Source organism: Cryptomeria japonica, chromosome 9 (assembly GCF_030272615.1).
Source record: "Cryptomeria japonica chromosome 9, Sugi_1.0, whole genome shotgun sequence".
NCBI lineage: Eukaryota > Viridiplantae > Streptophyta > Pinopsida > Cupressales > Cupressaceae > Cryptomeria > Cryptomeria japonica.
Window position 1 is genome coordinate 472,813,129 of NC_081413.1, and position 6,667 is coordinate 472,819,795.

A 6,667-nucleotide genomic window follows, 5' to 3' on the forward strand; every position below is an offset into this window, starting at 1 on the left:
TTGTGTTACCTTGAGTGGCTTATCACTATAATGAAGTGTTATTTTGCTTCTTATTATCCAAATCTAATGAATGGTAAATGATATTATATGTCATAATGTTTCAAACCTATTTTTATCATTTTAAAAATCCTCAAAAGAGATTTTCTTGATCAAAGAGGCGTGATAAATAAATGGTTCAATTTGACTTAAAACCATGACTATAAATCCTTGCAGATACTATTGTTAGTGTAATGTGGTGAAATTGAGAATTAGGGTTTAAGATAATAGAACCACTAAATAGCCCAATTAACACACATACATTGGAATAGGGTTGAACCCAATAGATCTAGGTTCAATCCTTGTGGGAAAGAGACTGAGATTTTGATTGGACTCAACTAGGTTTAATTGTGACTTAACCTCTTGATTAAGTTGAATTGGATTGATTGTGAAATTAGGAAAAATCAATGAATTATATAAGAAATTAGACATAAATAGGAAACTACAGATATTCCACTAAGTGACAAACTTGAATCTAGGCAAAAAAAGATGTATCAAATATATTCCTAGAAGTTTGGCCAAATTTTTCGAGACCAAGTAGCATAGATTCATCCTAGTCCTTTGAATTTTGCACCATCAAAATTTGACCTATTCATCACAATTGACTTTGTCATATTTATTGAGAACAACTCCACACCTATTTCCTACACACAAAATGAAAGGAAAATGTGTTGGGAATAGGGGTTTGCCTTAGGTGAAACCTCAATTTTGGAATTAACCATGAAATTGAATTGATAAATGTAATGAAAGATTGAAGTAAAGTACTTTCCTTTTGAGGGAAAGTCTGAACCTAAAATGTAATGCTAAAAACCACAATGTTTACCTTGACAAAGTTTTGTTTGTCTTCACACCAAACAATTAGGGTTTTAAATGTAGAATGTCTTCATAAAACATTGATCATGAATTCCATCTTCAATACTTGAACTTGACTTCACTTTTTCTCCAATGATTGATGAATGAATGATTGCTTGCTCACTTTAATTCGCTAGAGTGTAGAATGATAGTTGATCAATTAGGTTTAAAATGAGAGGGGTAGAGCTCCTTTTATACTTGATCATTGAAAATCAAATTGAATTTCTACAGCAAGACGACACAAGATCCAAATTCTTTCTCATTCATGATGACTATTAAGGGGGTATGATTTGGGGCCCAATTAAGAGGTCCAGGGCATGGTATGCCCTGGTCCTAATTTGGGACTAAGGCATTGCATGTCTTGGTCCTAGAAATCAAGACTCCAAATTGGGGGTTGAACTGGAAAATTGATGAAAATTTGGAATAGGTAAGTGGTGTGAGAAGAATTAGCATTTCAATTAGGCCTTGGAAGACATAATGCCAAAATGAGGCCTAGGAGAGGACAAAATTGTAGGCGAGTACAATTCAGGACACTACAATTATAAACTCCTCTCTCTCTCTCTCTCTCTCTCACTAGAATGCATTGACCAAAGAGGGGTGATAAATAAATGGTTTAATTTGACTTGAAACTATGACTAAAAAGCCTTGCAAATATTATTGTTAGAACCATGCCCAGATGTTCCTCTGTCTCATACATAATGCATAAAGAAAGTGATATATGAATCTCATTGAGTTTTTACTCTTGAGAGGTTTTGGTAAAAGAATAACCAGCATAAAAATTTATATTTCAAATAAGTTATTTATTTCCAATTAGTTTGGAAACAACTTTTTTAAGGTGCTCATGAATCACACACCCCTTAGCACTATAATGAGGGACCATATAATGCTTGGTATCTCCATCTCTTTGTGAGTGTTGTCTATTTAAAAAATTATTTGTATAAAAATACCATAATGTTTGCCAATTATAACAAGATCAATCTAGAGTCTCATATACTTAAATTGAATAACATAGTGGCTGGAAGTAAAGCTAAACTCCACACAAAACAATGCTCCGTACAGTTTTTAAAATCCACAAAACACAACAAACTTCTGTGAAATTTTCAGGAGTGAAATCTTCATGCCTTGCATCTCCATTGTTGTTAAATCACAAAAATCTGACAAAAAAACAATGTTTTACAGATCTGAGAGGTTATTTGAAGTGCCATTATGTGTGGAGATTATCTTGTACCATAAGAATATATGTAACCATATAATCTAATGAGTTTTCTATAACCCAACTTTCCATGTTGTTGAATACTTTTTATCATGCCGTAGTTAGGCTTGTTTATATGAGATAAATATAAGTTGGGGTTGATACACTTAACAAAATCTATAAATTTTTTGATTATATATGTTTGTGAAAATCTCACATCTTTATGATTTTTATTAAAGTAAATTTCAGTTCCTTACAAAAGTCAATTACAAGTAATCTTTATTATTTTTGGAAATTTTTATATTTGAATATTGTCACTCTTTTATGATATCTCAATCTAGATATGCACATAAGTTTAATCTTTTGTATGACATCTAGTAAATCTATTATTATACCTATTCAACTAAGAATCAGATAGGATCATAAACCATCATGCGAAAAGATCAATTATACTATGTATAAACATTTAGTTAGAAATTGTAACATTCCTTGTTTTGGTTTGTTCATAATAGTTGGTTGTGATTCTATGTTATCTCTTCCACAATAATATATGGATTATTGTTTTGATGATTGTAGCATCATAAAATTGCGACCCTTGCAATTTTGACTGCATTTGGGTCTTTGCGTTAGCAGACGAATCCCTAAGCCTGATCGGAGACCCAGAACATGCTCCTGCCATCAAAAACTTGCATTTTCCATCATTCTGCATTGCCTTTTGTTGGTGCCAATCCTAAATAAAGGTAGGACAAGGGTGTGGTGCCCTTATTCTCTTAGGTTAGGGGCGTGTCACCCTTGTCCTAGCCCTATTTTGGGCCCTCTTTGGTCCCCCTTGCATTGGGCTTGTCAATTGTGAAGCAGGAAAAGTTTCTCTATGTCGACCTAAGACGGGAAATTACTTAAATACCCCTAATTGGCATGTATATAAGGAACATTTCCCCTCCTATTTGCATAAGTGATAGTAGGGTGAACAAGTGAGAGGTCTCCATTATTGTTATCAAGTATTCAAGCATTCATTCAAGCATTGAGCATTTCAAGTCTCCTTTCAAGGCTAGGTGTTGCATTCAAGACAAGGATTCAACCATTGAAGAGGAGATTTCTACCAACACTCTAGACATCCTATTTCACATATCCATTCAAGCAAATTCATCTACAAAGGTATAAAACTTTCAATTACTCCCCCTCCTTGAGGTGGATTTACTTTAGACATTTCCTTTCATTTACTTGCAACATTTTTCAACCACTTGGTTAATTCCAAAACGAGGTTTAACTTGAAGGAAAACCCCCAATCCCAACAAAATTTCCTTCTCTTTTCTGTGTGTAGGTTGCAAGTGCACGTATGTAACTACAGGTTTAGGCTTCATTTTCAGAAACAGAAAAACCCTTTTCGACGCGCCGATTTTTCAGAGGACCATGTGTAGGTCCCTGCAACTTTTGTTCAGATTTGTAGGGGAGCTTCGTCTCGACATTCTACTGCTAATTCTAGGTGCACAACTTCATCCCGCATCTCTATCTCAATATATAATTGTTTATTTGTCATTTATGCACTTAGTCTCAATTTGCTTAATTCAACTAGTCTATTACAAAAGAGGGTTAATTTACTTTCCTAATACCTTCCAAGTTTACTGCAATTCACTTAGTATTCAATCTCTTAGCATTGGGGATTGGATCTAGTGAAGTCAACCCCTCTTTTGAATGTAATGTGTGAAAAAATTGAAGGGAATCCTTTGTGAAACTTTCATCCCTCTTTTGAGGGGAGTAAAGCTTTCCACTTGATCTCCCCTCATCATTTTTGACCATATTACAATGATTGACTATGATTTCCAATTTATTTGGTTTCTCATGATGTGTTTATCAGAATGTTAATGGTAATTTGAAATGTTTAATTAATTATTTTAATATTGATATATATTATTATTGTCTAACATTACCAATAAAAATTGTTGTGGTGAGATTATGTTGTATGTCAAATAGACAGACCGGGGAAAGTGAACTAGATCTTGGTGTTGAAGTATCTTTTCAAAAATCCAATTGTCTTGGAATAACTAATTAATTAATTAAACTCAGATAATTAATTAACTGATATATTTAAATAAATTAATATGGTTGAAAATTTTATTTAGAGTTTGGAAATAATTTCTTTTATGATTTTATTGTTTACTAATTTTTAATAGTAGTTAGAAAAAGAAAAAAATTGATAAGTTCAATTGATTTTTATATCTGCAAATTAATAATTGCTTAATTTATGAAACAAAGAATGGATTTTTCTAATTTAATGTGGAACCTAATTCCCTTTTTGAATATTGTGATGATAAATTCAAACAAGAAGTAGGTAGATCTTAATTTGTTTCTCCCACATCAATATCTAAAAAATGATTTCATTGGGAACATGCATTTTGATGGTGCACGTTCAAGTGATGGTAATGGTGTAGGAGTTGTATTGGTGTCCTCAAAGGGAAAAAAGTATAATTTTGTGTTCAAGTTAAAATTTAAATGCACTAAAAATGTGGTTGAGTATGAAGTTTTGTTTCTTAGGTTGAATGTGTCTTTTAAACATGTGATCAACTTCATTAGAGTGCATGGTGATTGAGAACTTATGGTGTATAATGTTAGAGGGTCATATGATGCAAAAGAGAAAAGATTGAGAATGTTTAGGAATGTAGTATGGGATAACATTGAGGATTTTTGTGCTTTCAACATCAAATGGGTTGAGAGAGATAATAATTTAATAATTGGCACTTTTCCTATATTAGCTTCAAGGTTAAATGCTTCCTTCACCTCCCCTCAGTGCAAGAGTGTTGTAAGAATTATTACCATACCTAGTATTCCAATCAATACTCGTAATTAGTAGGTCTTCAACAATGAACATCATATGTATGAGTTGCTTGATTGCATTGATCACTTTGAAAACCAACTCATCGATTGGCTATCCATGGTAGAAAAAAATGTAGGTAAGAAGACTCTTTTTGTAAATGAAATTATTCAACTTAAAACAAATACTATTCTAAGAGGTCTTGTCACATTAAAAAGAATGTTTGAAAGTGTTGATTGTTATAAAATAAGAAATAAGCCTATTAATGATGGGGATATAGGTGTAAAGTGGTAGATTGAATAAACTCCCTAAATGATTTATATTGGTAAAAGATTAAATCTACTAGAGAAGCAAATATTGATAACATTATTGAGAAGATATGTAAAGTGATTTTCTTGGTCTTATGATAAATTGAAGGCTTATAGAGAATATTTATTCCAACACATGATTCCATTGGAGTCACCTTACTCTTGCCCCTCAAATATAAAAAGAAAATATGAAGTTTAAATGATTCATAAAAAGTCGATTAGACACTTGAGTGGGTTGCAAACCTTGTTTCAATTGAAAAAAGAATAGGGTTATTAGGTTGCACATGAATTTTATGAATTTAAATATTAAGTCCTTGAAGGAAAATTACCCACTACCTAGTATGGACCATTTGTTGCAACATGTAATAGGGTTTGAGATGATGTCTAATATGGATGAATTCTCATACCACAATTAGGTCATGGTTAATGAATTCAAGCAACATAAGCCAACCTTCACAATTTCATGGGGGACATTTATTTATGTTCATATGCCATTTGGTTTGAAGAATGCTTGAGCTATATTTCAAAGAGCCATTGATGTTACCTTTACAAGCATTATCAATGAAATTATGCTTGTCTATCAAAGATGATTTGATTGGATACTCCAAGGATCGAAATGATCATTGCAAACACTTCTAGAGACAATCTTCCAAAGGTGTTTAGAGTTTGGGATATCTTTGAATATAGAAAAATACATTTTTGTTTTGGAAGAAGGCAATAATATTAGACATATTATGTTTAAGAAAGGGGTGATAATAGATCTCGAATGTGTCAAAGCAACTACTGATTATCCCTCAACCCAAAATATTCAAGAAAATTTAATTATACTTTGGATAGATAAACATTGTTAGGAGGTTCGTCCCTCACTTTGCAGAGAAAATGAAGGCAATATTTAAAGTGTAAAGAAGGGACAATCATCTGGTTAGGGCAAGCAATCAAGTGACCCTTTTATAGAAAATGAGTGTTCTATTCTAGTAGAGGGGAATATATTTTATATGGGAAATGGAAAAAAAGTCCAACAAGAGCTACACATGGATATTGGTAGCTATTGACTATTTAACTAAGTGGGCGACACAATCCCTACAAGAAATGAAACTTCAAAATTAGTGACCGAGTTCTTGCTGAGTAACATGGTTATTGGGTTTAGTGTACCTTCCAAGATTGTTTCTAATAATGCAATGTGTTTTAGGTCATGAGATTTTCTTGACATGTGCTCAGAATACAAGATCTCCTTAACACAATCATCCCCTTATCATCCATATGGAAATTGACAACTAAAGTCCATCAATAAAAACATCATGAACATTGTTACAAAAACTTTGGATGCTAACAAGAGAAGATGGGATAATAGGTTGAAATTCATTGTTTGGGTAGATAGAGTAACACACACGAAGGATACTGACAATAGTTCATTTGAATTAGGGTATGTTGTTGAAACCAAATCAATAATCGGTCTTGAGTTACCAATCT